The sequence below is a fragment of the Pseudopipra pipra genome, chromosome 1, assembly GCF_036250125.1.
Source record: "Pseudopipra pipra isolate bDixPip1 chromosome 1, bDixPip1.hap1, whole genome shotgun sequence".
In the NCBI taxonomy this organism is placed as follows: domain Eukaryota; kingdom Metazoa; phylum Chordata; class Aves; order Passeriformes; family Pipridae; genus Pseudopipra; species Pseudopipra pipra.
In genome coordinates this window covers 38,016,781-38,030,441 of record NC_087549.1, presented here as the reverse complement: position 1 = coordinate 38,030,441, position 13,661 = coordinate 38,016,781, and the positions used below count along the sequence as shown (strand labels likewise).

The 13,661-nt window shown below is 37.3% G+C and overlaps 1 protein-coding gene across 3 annotated transcripts in view; it reads right to left on the bottom strand.

Moving 5' to 3' along the window:
- The window catches only part of TOX (thymocyte selection associated high mobility group box), a 225,634-nt gene that overhangs the window by 197,036 nt on the left and 14,937 nt on the right, over positions 1-13,661 (bottom strand). The gene's annotated exons all lie outside the window — the stretch shown is intronic.

The window sequence follows — 13,661 nt, the reverse complement described above, 5'->3', positions numbered from 1 at the left end:
CAGTAAAAGGCATCTAGATGTGTATACTTTTAGTCAAGATGCAAAATTTTTATGAAAAACAGACGTCAAAATGTGCAGGAAGAAGACTTTTGAAATAAAAGTCTACAAAACACATTAAAATCATTACATAGTGCAAGCCAACAACAAAATTATTCATAATCCACCTGCAAACTGGAATAAACTTGGAAAATAACTTTTGCACCAAAAAGCTTGAATGATGTTTTGAGAAAGGATGGAATATCTCATGTCACTTCCTTAGTCCATTCTAGCCACAACAGGACAACGTGAAACTAAAACAAGCAGTGGTCTGTCTTCCTGAACAAAGAGTCATCTTAAACACAGGCTATTTCAGGAAAAAGGGATGATCAAGAACTGGATATGTGCTGATCTACTTGGTGCTGAAAGAACAAAAGATAAAAAATATAGACTTTATCTTCAATGCAATGCTTTCTCCTACACTATTCAAAGTGACTACATCTACAATATAGGGTTCATACTTAATCCATGAGGCTGTGCAGCATAATCTATCCAATACCTTGGGCTATCAACTCTGTCCAGCTGGTCATTAATCCCCAGGAAATAATCTGCACCTCAATTGTTACTGCTTAATTAAATGTAGCGATCCATCTGACATACAGAACAAGGATAGAAAGAAACACTAATAGAAGGTGACTCCTGCAGAATTGGAACTCACTACTTTTCCCTTGTAGACATAATGTAACACAATGTTTGGTTACAGTTTATATGTGTTTCTATATATTAAATTACTATGAAGAAGCTTCCTATTGAATGCAGTATAAATGTATGTCAGTCCGTAAATTTAACTAAGGAAACATAAAAAAGGTCAAATAACTCTTTCATCCTCTTCTTTATCTATTCTGATCTGTGAGTTCCTGGAGACAAGATATGCATACTTGTTTGGACCTGTCCTATGTCTACTATGCCTACTCTTGGCAAAATGCTGTCTTTTAGAACTAGCAGCAAAGTTGGCACAATTTGGCAAGGCAGCTTAGAGCAGGTTTTCACTCAGCAATTAAAGAAAACAACATCTCTAGTTCAGGAAAATATGAGCACATGTACACACTTTATGGACATGAAGAATTACTTGGCCTCTGTACTGCCTCTTTAATATAAAGAAGATAATTTATCTGTACACTAGATTTTTTTCTAAAAATAAAAGAAATTATGATTCATGTGTTTCCAGAATTATCAGAACTATGTAAATTACAAAACTCAGTATATCAAAGCTGATTCTGTAATGACTGTAGATCTTCTGCTAACTTTCCTCAGATCACCACCATAATTCTCAACTCAGTATTTCATTATTCACTCAGCTTAGAAAATAACCTTTTGATTGTCAAGCAGCAGCAGAGAAAAGCAAACATTTCAAATTGTAAAACATGACTGAGATAAATGAAAAGCAGTGGGCCCAACTACACATTGAACACAAGCTGAAAGATACAAAAGGAGACAAAGATCCATTGCTGCTCTGATACCTGAAGATAGAGCTGATAAAGCATTAAGTTCAGAAGTGAATGCAGAAGTCTTTTCTCGAGCCATATATCAGATAGCTATCAGATAGGAGAGAAACAGATTCACATTTACTACTCAGACCTGATGGGGGCCCTGTTAGGTATGAAAAGACAAATCCGCCTGCCAGCCACACACTTGCCAGCCTTGTTTTAGTAAGGCTATTCACAAGGACAAGGTCTACAGCAGTGTCACTGGTGGGTTTTAGGATGTGTTCAACTATCTACCTTGCAGAACTCAAAACCTCCCGCTACTGTCATCTGTACTACAGGCAAGATCTACTCTTAGTGCTTCCTTACATACCAGAGTACAATTCAATCTGTGACATACAGATCTTTGTTTCTTTGTTCTTTTTCCTTTTCTAGAACCACTCGCAGTTCTTTCAAATGCTGTGAAGTATAAGCAATATTTCATGATTGCCCAAAAGTTTTTTTCAGAGAGATCTTACATAACAGACCTACTTATTTTTTCCATGCAGCCCCTTTCTAGTATTTGTTCTGAATGTTGTTTTCTATTACAATGTTGTTTACATTGCCATTAATAAAGAATGAAGCGCTATAACTATTTAATTTTCTTTTTTTTGTGTTATTCCCTGTCAAATAGTCACTAGAAAATTCAAAACTCATTCATTTTGTCAGAAATTATGTATTACTACAGTTTGCAAAAATACTCAAAGTGAAGTACTTGTACTAATGAGAGCTGCCACACAGCATTCACCTCAACTGACAGTCTCACATTGGAAAGGATCACTAGGATATAAGTTATTTTCCTAGAGAAAGCGAAAACAAAAAAGTCTCAAACAGGTCTCAGACTTCTGTTTTAAAAGGTTGAAAAGTTACAGTTTTAATAGTTGGCCCTCCTGGCTGCCAGGGCACTGCTGTCTCATTCAACTTGCCATTGACTAGGAGCCCCAGGTCCCTCTCCACAGCGCTGCTCTCCACCATCTCATTCCCCAGTGTGTTTGAACATCCAGGGCTGCCCCATCCCAGGTGCAGAATCCAGCACTTCACCTTGTTGAACTTCATATGGTTGGTGATTGCCCAATACTCTAATTTGTCAAGGTCTCTCTGCAGGGCCTCCCTGCCTTTGAGGGAGTCAACGGCTCCTCCCAATTTTGTATCATCTGTAAACTTATTTAGTATCCCTTCAAGTCCTGCCTCCAAGTCTTTTAAGGAGAGGGCCAACCAATGTCCTGGGATGCTTTAAACACAACATTGCCTGCTGGTTGAGGGAGGTGGTTGTCTCCCTCTGCTGTGCTCTCACCTCGAGTCCTGTGTGCAGTTTTGGGTGCCACAATATAAGAAGGATGTAAAGCTATTAGACAGCGTCCAAAGGAGTGCAACGCAGACGGTGAAGGGCCTTGAGAGGAAGCCGTATAAGGAGCAGCTGAGGTCAATTGGCTTGTTTGGCCTGGAGAAGACTGAGGGGAGACCTTATAGCTGTCTACAACTTCCTTGTGAAGGGAACAGGAGAAGCAGGCACTGATCTCTTCTCTGCAGTGACCCGTGACAGGACTCAAGGGGAGGTTTAGGTTGGATATCAAGAAAAGGTTCTTCATTCAGAGAGTGGTCGGGCACTGGAACAGGCTCACCAGGGAAGTGGTCACATCACCAAACCTGAATTGTTCAAGAAGCATTTGGACAATATTTTGAGGCATGTGGTGTGATTCTTGGGGCTGTCCTGTGCAGGGCCAGGAGCTGGATTTCCATGATCCCTGCAGATCTCTTCCAACTTTCATATGTTGAGCTATAGCTGCTGTCATGCAAATGGCTCCTAGGAATGCTTTTTTTCTCCTTCATGAGTCCAAAAATCTATGTCAGTAGATAAAAAAATACTGTACCTAATGTAACTTAATATTGCTACTTACTATAACAAAACTCTGTGACATAGTGACTAGTTGAAGGCCCTATTTAAAGTGGGAAATTTACAAATCACTTAGAGGGTGAGGAGCAGAGATATGACGGTTCAATCTTGTGCAAAAAGTCAGACATCCCAGTTTCATCTATTTGTTTTTCATGATACATTAAGTTCATCTGTGAATAATTTAAGTAGACCATAATTTTCCAGGTGATAAATAAATTACACCCTGTTTTCATATTCCCAAACTTTCTATCCAGACACCATTCACTACCAAACGAACTTTTAGACTTATTGCCCATCTCCTCAAATGCATTTTTAAACTGTATGACAACATGCAGGCCTGAATTCTTTCAAGCTCAGTCACTGATTCAAGCTCTTAATATTTAAATGGCCATTTTGGAGATGCAACTTCTCTTCCTTGATTTCAGAGTATTCTTGAAGACACAGCTAAATGACCCAAGACAGGTAACATGAAATGTGGACCAACAGGTACGCAATCTTCAGTCATGTCCATACAGTCTCAGCTCATCAGTCTCTCCACTAGTCTGGAGGGATACCATGTTCATTTTTCACACAGCAAAACAAAAGAGAAAAAGGTTGGGGTTTTGTTTTTTTTTTCTTTAAAGGACAATGTAGTAACAATCAGAAAAACTCGCAAGTTCTGCTACGAAACAGGTGCACAACCTAAATCTATACTTGCTTATATTTTCTAAATGAATAGGTTTCAAGCTGGGAGTGTCTTTTTATCATTTCATGATCATGATTTAATGTTTGATCAGTTCACCAAAAATAAATAAATGAGATTATTACCATGCTTGTTTGCAAACTCAAACCAATAATGGCTGTTGCTGAGGTGAAATAAATCTGCATTACTGAAGTACTGTAAAGCACAATATATTAAAGATACAATCAATCCATCTCTCACAGCAGCCTGTAGCAGTAATTCAACCAATTGCAATGAGAGCTGTGTCAGACTCTCAGAAACCTTAGCGCATGCTCTCTGCTAACTCTCTTCCCCATCCAAACAAAAAACACTGAACTCTGCTCTTGTCTTCTGGTTCAACATCATGTCTTTCCCCTCCCTCCTTCTGCTATAATAAATATTCTCTCTGTATCCCTGTTACTGACAATAATGTAGGTGAACTCTGCACCACATACATCTGTCATTATTAATGACCACACTGGAGAGAAACGATAGCTCACTCTTAGGAACTAAAAGGGCAAAATGCTTCAGAATTTTCCATTCACATTTTCTTTTTTAAGCATACTTGCTTGGTGACTTTCCAAAGTCATGAGCATGACTCGAACCAGAAAAATCTCTCAGTGTTTAACCTTTGCAGAGAAAATTACTTGTTTAAACAGAGAGCACTTGTGACTTGGAAAGTCTCATTTGCTTATAATAATGCTATGTACAGTATCTTATGGAATACAATCAACACAATAACATGTCTTAGTCCACATGGAAAATAATTTTGTTCCTAGCAACATCCCATTTCTTTCAAACAGAAGTCTTAAACTGGGATTGTTTTCTTTGTCATTCATTCCCCTACCAACACTGCTAAATTAGAAAGTACAAGACAGCACCTGAACTAACTGTGAAAAGCGCTGCCAGAATGGCTGTGACCATATGACTTGTACTGTACCCTGAACTCTTTCAGAAAGGCTGTCCTGATAATACCACTTTACTGCGACTGCATGTAAAGACTAGTTTTTTATAGGCAGCTGATGAAATCTTTTTTCATCTTGAGACAGGAAGCAAAGTTTAAGAAACTACAGGAGTTTATCTGCATTGCTGCATAGGCCTTTGTCCCCAGCATAATGACATGCTCAGCACATCAGGCGCTTTCCATATACCAGAATACATTGCATAAAGGTGCTACATGGGAGGGACAAAATATTTGTCTCTAGCTAAGTTAGTGTTAGGAAACACTACAAACACTACATCTCACACAGTACAGGGGATGTTTTATAACACAAAGTACCTACACTACTAGACTTTTTGCTCAACATGTACAGGCCCAGAAGTCTCCTCTTTCCTATAACATTTACACTGTAAATAGTTCCAGATATTTTCCTATCAGCTACTCTAACCTCAAGTGAGACTGTGTAATAACCATTTCTTAGTTATGTTAGGTGTGTCTGAATGGACAACCTTACTTAAGAGCAAATGTAGTGTTTGTAATGGCAAACATGCACCAAAAAACATGTAAATGCTAGTCATTATGAGGTGACAAAAATGTTACCTTCTGCTTTTCTAGGTCTATATTACTTCACTAACACATTATTTTTTTGTAATGGGTTAAAACTTTATGTTTACATTTCATACAAGCTATATACTATACATATCTGTCACTCACCTTTAGCATTTATGTTGATAAAACTTGTCGTGAAGGTTATTTTGATTTACTGGAAATGGGCTTTTTCAGAACATAAATTTTAAGGCTTAAGCAGACGCGCGTTAAAACCACTAATATGTTCTGCTAAGTCTCTCTTGTCTTCGCTCAGCCTCCTTACAAGGTTTTATGCAGTTTTATTGACATTTGAAATTCTGAAAATGTCAGCTCTTGGCAAGTGTCACAGTCTAAAAGTGTTATTAGTAGTTCTCTTAGGAAGTGTAAAAGATTATTTTATAAGAACAATTTTGTCTTTCAACAAACCTTTTGCAAATGATGTGACAACCACAGATTCTGCACAGGAAAGAAAAATAAACTGCAGATTCCTCAAATCATATTTAAGAAACAATTTTTTTAGTAAAGTTACATTATTTGGTGACTCAGTAGTCTGCATTCAAGTTGATACAATCATCACTTCCCAAAGTATTGCTAGAGGAGAAACACTGTGAGAAGAAAAGTGTTCTCACAGTATGCTGCCTCATTTCTCCCACTGCTCTCATCTCTCATCTGCTAGTATTTGAACTCTATTTGAGAGTCCGACCCCAGACCTTCTCTAATAACTGGCCCTCCAGTCATTTTATGTTAGCTTGCAGCCAAACAGGTCTCCTAAGTGTTTTACTCCTGTAATCCGTCTCTAAGAACAGTGATCCTTCCAGTATGAATGAACACAGAAATGCCCTGGACTGCACCTCCTCCTCACTTGCAAACACCATCACTGGTGCTGGAACCCAAACTGTGGTGGGGATTAATGTACATCAAAGGTAGCTCATTTTCTTACCCTATGAGCAATGTATTAAAGTCATCCCAGACAGAGGGTGGAGAGATTTGTATCAAACACTTCAAAGAGCTAAACTGCATGTGTGCGTCCCCAAGTAAGAAATTATAATGGCGTGTTGTTGTTCCAGTCCTCCACCAACAAGGCCAATGAGCTCCATCCTTGAACAACCAAAGACTCTCCAGAGTCGGGGGCAGCCCTCAAACTCATGCTGGTCACCACATCTTCCTTTAGGCTAAGTTATTTACTCAGAATGCCTCAACAGGGATTTGGAGGGAAGATGTGAGAGGAGGAAGAAAGGAGCATCTCTCTCACTTTCTATAGCAGTACACTTGAATTCCAGTGTATTCATTCAAAGGCTGATAAAATCTTACCTAATTTTGAAGCCACACAAAATGCAAAGAACTATCAGTAAGTATCACAGGAGCACAAAAATCATTCATTCCACAAAACTGTTCTGAAAGAAATTAGTGTGAATCACTTTATCCTTAAAACTGAAAAAATATTGTCGTTTTAAATACTCAATATTATCATCCAAGAAAATTGGCCCAGGTCAAATGAGCAAATCTAAAAAATGAGATCACTAAATTTTCTTATCTTGATAGCTTAGTAATAAATAATGTGCTTCTATTCAATCTGTACATTAAGTCTTTCATGTGGCCTTAAGGCACTGTCTTATAGCTGTGCCCATTACAGGGTAGCCATAGAAACTGACACATTTATTTCTTGGATTAGTGTGCCATTGAAAATATTAATATAATGCAGTAAATGGGGATTTAATCTAATCTACTGATGCTAGGTTGAAGTTGTTAAAAGGTTGTATGCAGCTCCAGTAAAGGTAGAATACAGCTGATGTTTTGGTTACAAACACCATCTAAACAACCTATCACATTTCACACACTCCACTGATTCAAAAAGGTTATATGACACACGTAGGTTTGTCCACCAAGCAGGTACCTGTTTCATGTCCTAAGCCTCCTACCCAAAGCTAAGGTGTCAAAACTGAAAGTCATAAAGGAAGAGAAAACAGAGATGCTCTGCTCTGTGTGAGCACGGCAAGCGAAGCAGCATTTCACCCTGCAGAAATGCAGGGCTGTACTCCATGGACGTGCCATTAGCAGCAAAGCCTATACCCACATAACAATCAACATTTTAATAGCATTCAGCTAATACCTTCATAGGAAAAAAAAGCAAAAGAGCAATATATGGAAAAGATTTTTAAAAATCTTTATTCTTGAGAAGCAAGATCTGTTGTTTTCTTAATTGGTAGGTCCCTAACAGGTCTCCATAAATACTAGGATTTCCATTTCAGTAGATCACGTTTGACTTAAGTTCCTCGTAATAATTCACAGTACTCAAGTTCTGACTCCCCTTTACTCCGCAGTATACTACATAAATTCAGAAGATATATTCTGACAGATGAAGCATTGTTGAAAAGCTAAGTACAGCACTTTGTCCTTGAAATGTTAACATGTAATGCCATAAAGTATTCAAATAATAATTTACTCAATCTTTCAGGGTAATTAATTAAAACGGTTTAGGTGTTAGAGAAAATCACCTTGAGCTTGTAAAATTGGAATGCCTCCTCTTTTCTTTTCTGCATGCAAGCTGTTCCAATGGACTTACCACATGCTTTCCCAGTTATGGTTTTTGATTTCAGCAGATAATAAATAGCCAGGATCTAATTTTGCCATGTCAAAACCGATTATGTTTCACAAGAAAAGGTAGAGTGCTCACCCACCAGATGAAGGTGAAACATAAAACCACTTTTATTTATGTGATGTGTCCAAATTCAACTCAACCTGGCACTAGGTACTGGGAGTATGTAGACTTTAACTGTCATACAAATTTATGCATCCCTGGAAAATGTCAAATATAAACATAAATTTAATCAAGGAATGGAAACCTCTATTATCAAAGAAATAAACACAGTTTTTGACAACTAATATAAATTATCTTAATGCATTTTTCACTTATTTTTCAGAAGGTCAAATAAAAGAAGAAGAAACATTGAACAGAGACATTGCTGATGAAAATATTTCAGGCAAGTCCCAGTCCAATTATTAATGCTGATGCTCCAAAAGGAATTTGTGCTCTTTAGCAACAGCATTGCATTCACATGTGAGAGCTCCTTTTCCCATTCATTACAATGGGATAAAATAGAAGGCTTACAACAACAGATAAACAAGCACTCTGTATTATTGTGTAGTTTTCCTCAGTTGAGTAGTCTTTGGACAGCATTTTAATGGCTGAAAAAAACCCTGCACATGATGAATAAGGATGCCATTCTCAATTAACATGGACAAAGGATCATAGCCATATTTGGCAAATGAGGTAGCTGTGGTGTAAGAAAAGCAGGAGTATTCACAGACATTGCCACATACATCACTGTCCACAAATCAAAACAAGTTAATGACATTTTTGTACATCTGCCCAACTACATGACTACACGTTAGTCTGGCAAGTACTTCTTAGACCCAAATTAAATAATGCAATGATTATAGTTAATATTTACTAAATATAGTGTTATTAATTTATACAGCACTAAACATGGATGCTACCAGCATATAAATAAATGATGAGTACTGAACCAAAACAGTCAAAGTTACAGAATATATTATCTTCATTAAATGTCTCAGCACCATAAATGCTACTATCCATAGATTTTCCATTAACATATATACCATGGGGGAGGAAGCATCGAACCGTTATCCATTCTCCATAACAAATGCACTGACAATTTACTCAGCAACAGCTCCCAACAGCTCCCCTCTCAGTCAGCCTCCACATTGTGCACTGGTACACATCATGTCACCAACACAGAAATATCAGCACCCATTGAATAAATGGGTCTGAGACAAACAGATCCCAATTCCAAAAAATCCCGGGTAAGACCAGCTACCACAAAACTTATTCAATAAACCCATATACCATCAAAAATACGTTGGATGTATTATATATGGAAATTCTACACTTTGGCCATGCAAATTGAACAAGATCTCCCACACCACCAAAGTCCAACAAGAAGTCTGAAACTCATTAGCAAACACTGGGGCAAAAAAACCACAGTTCAACCCACACCCAGGAAGGAACGGGATGCTGAACATTTACTGTGAAGAACCTCAGTCAAGGAAGATTAGTAGCACACACTAGCAGTCTTTACTGTTCAACATCAGAAAACTCTTTCCTACTCAGAGATGCTTTCCACGTGGAATTTATGTACCAGTGGTTATGCACAAGCTTAGCATACCACGCATAAACTTCACAATTAATTAATTAACTACATTAATTTTAGATGCTTGGCAGTCACAAACTAAGGCACACTGGCAAGCCAGATAAACAAAGAAAAGGATACTTTGAGGAAACATCTGTTACTTATCTCTACTGCTAAACTGATCATGCCAGTTTTATGGAGGATTCCTATCCCAAAGCTTTGCCTGTATTTAAGTTTTAGGAAGCAACCAGTACAGACCTTTGTCACAGTCACATCTAAGTTTCTAATTTAAATATTGACACCAAGACATTTTTTTGAAGATATTCTTAAGATTGCGAAAACTGGTATCTCATTTTTTTAACCCACAAGTCTTGTTTATCCATAGTTAATAACCTGGATCCTGAAAGGTATCACTGCTCAACTTGCATATTTCTTTCTATCATATCATTAATTATTTGTCCAAATTTGTGCAAAGTAGAACTTGGATGGCTTTCGTCTGATTTTTTTTTTTAAAGATCTCACTTTTCACTTTTATGGGATCAGTTTTCCAACAACTGAGCTTATCAGCCACATCTACACTGCTAGTAATTCAAAACCATGGCATATTTATTGATTCCAAAAACCTATTACATGATATCACTTACATTCCTGTATTTGATTAGACTGAGTTATTGGAGGAACTAACAAAAGATTACTCAGAACTCAGCAGAGAGCTTATATAGATGTCATCTTACCTGACATCTAGACTATTTGCTCTTGCACCTTTATTTATAAGTACTGCACACACAGACCAAGTTTTGCACAAAACAAGTATCTGATGCAACTTCATCTCCATTCTGTTATTCCACTACTAAAAACCCCAATTATAAGAGATAGGTTGTAGGTATAAAACATTTATCCACTTTTTTAAGATAATATTAATGAACAACTACATAAAGTTGTATCAATGAGTAAGATGTGTTACGAGTGAACATCATCCAAGTTCAATTTAAACCTGAGCTATATATACTACCTCTAAATATAGGACACGTAAGATATTTATATACAAATATAAACTATGCACTTCTTTGGACACAAAAATGCCAGTGAGTTTAAAACATGAATATGTTCATTAGATTTAAATTCATCCATTACAGAAAATATTTTGACATGTATCCTAAGAATAGTGTTTTTAAAACAGTTCAATGCATTAAATATATGCAAATTTTGACAGTCAAAAATGCATACTGAATTGATGAGATACTATCATTCTTCACAATCATTGCAGCCTCTAGCTAGATACAGATTTTTCATGACAGATAGAAACTTTTCCTTCTGTGTATCTCATATTCTCAGATTTCTACTTCAAACTGATTCCTGAAACACTTTTAAAGACAGACTTAAAACTACTGCAAACTAGAATTGTTGTTATACACTTCAGTTAGCCAAGGCTGCCAATGCCAAATCATATTCTATCTCTTTTTAAGTAGAACTGCTTGCCACTGGAATCACATCCATTGCTAAATTTTAGGACATGTACATGGGGCTTGCACACACAAAACCTTTAGCACCCATATCAATTTGAAGCATATTCACTCTTTTGAAAAATCCCCAAGTAATTTTAGGGCACAGTTTCAGAACTGGCTAAAACCCATTTAAAATTGTAACTAAAAGGTGAATTCTATCACCTCTCTGCTTGGCAGATGTCCTACAGTCACATGGCAAACCAGAGCAGCTCACCAATTAAGACAAAAATTTAGTCTGAAGGACTAGGAAGCAGTAATGTCCATTTGCTTTCAAAGCAGAGTATCTTTACAATAAGGCATCCTGTGTGGACATGGAAGTGTCTTCATGGAATGTACAACAGTCATAGTACCATAAATTCACATCATCCAGGCCCACAGCACTCAACCACACACACGGCCTGCTGTAGACCACAGCAACAAAACTATTACATAGCAAAAGGTGGAGAAGCAGATCAAAGGAGCAGAGAACAAACTCCCTGTATCAGGAAAATACACTGATTTTTTTAATCACATGTATCTACTTATGCAAGGATTTTGAATTTGAAATGGGTATTTAAAGGAAACATGGAAATTTTTACAAGTAGTTGGTCTTCAAGGAACTATGGAGATGTCCCATGCAGGCAGCAGCCTGAATCACTCCATGAGAGTATCCCAGATTCATGTGGGTCACGTTTCTGAAAGCTCCAAGTGAGAACATGCGGATGGAACGACATGTAATTGTTTCACAACAAAAACAAGTTTCCTAACATGAGTTTTCCTCAGCCACTGAAGTTCTCTTACAAATACCAGCACTCCTTATCCTACTTACCGAGAAAAAGACTCGTAGGGAATCTTGCAAGGAGTATTGCAGAGAGGCAGTGTATCAGTGGGTTTCTGCATTTGTTTCTTACCCCAGATTCACAGCTTGTGTGTGCCTCCGTCTTGCTAATGAAATCCCCTTTGGACTGATCCACTACACAGGGAAAAATAGAACTAACTGATTATTTTTTGAGGAAAGAATAACTCAAATGAACCTCAGACATAGTTTCGCAACTTCAGGAGGGACAGATAAAATGTGATGTTGTAACTGTGATAGCTAATACTGGTTTAATATGTTAAAATCTTTGTGTTTGATGGACCTTGGAATGCAGATGTACTTATAGGAAAAACAACAGTCAGTAGAAAATGAATTTAATGTTCGCAGTAAGGTTTCTTTAGGGTCAGTAAGTATAAAACGCAATAGTCCTGAAAATTAACCCCAGATGTATCATTTTGTTAATACAAGAAATGTGCAGGATATCTAGAACACTAAAGTTTATGTAAATCTTTATGTAGGGAAAAGTGGTACCTTAGATAGGGTTATATACCTGACCTGAGGCCAAATCACAATCCTTTAAGAATGTGAAATTCCTCTGGACATCAGTGGCATTTTTCCTAGGGTAAGAGCTGCAAGGCCAAGCTGGTCATTAAAATATCCTGGTACCACAAGCCTCTAAAAGCCCAAGGAGTGATAACGGCAGAAGAGCTGTTATTTCTGTACCATAAAAAGAAATATTCTAGAGACATTATTACATTTAAATGTATTCTGATATTGCATTCTGCTTTTCCATCTCAGCAGACACTGTTCCATCTGAACAAGATGGACATAACACAGAGCACGGTATTTTATATTAAATACAGTTATAAGGGAAGAACAGCAACCTTGGAATGACTCACTTGCAGGACCAATTCATAGGTTACACTGAGTATGAAAGGCAATTTCAGAATAGTGGTGGAAGAAAAGGAGTTTTATAACAGAGGTGATACAAACTAATTTGGAGACTCAGATAGAGAGAGAACAGAGTACACAATGTACTGTACACAGTTCAAGGGAGGAAAGAATGGTTACTTTTTCAAATACAGTCCAATTCTGTTCAGTACTGTAACAAAATCATTTCGAATGCTGAAACATATTAAAAATTCAATACTAAAAAGACAGCAGCTTTGTAGTTGTGCTGCACTGAGTCTAAACACAAGATATTAAGAACAGGAGACTGTACTAAGGCAGGACTGGTGACAGACATTGGCAAACAAGTGGTGCATACAGAATGTAATGACGTATTCAGGAGTGTATTTCAGCCCATGTACTAAAGCACTGAGAGGGTAAAGTTTTGCGCACGGTGGCATTCCTCATTGGGATAATGGGAAAAAATGGTTAGAAAATACAAGATGTGTTTAATTATTTTACAAACAACTTGTCACAGTTCTGTATCCTAGATGATACAAATCTTTGTCAGGAAACATATAATGAAGTTCGCCTTTTAAAATCTAATGCAACAGACTTAGCACTAAGACTGTGTAAAAATAGCATCTTCTACCAATGAACTGTACCATATAAATTGATGTTCATGAAATGTTATTATAAT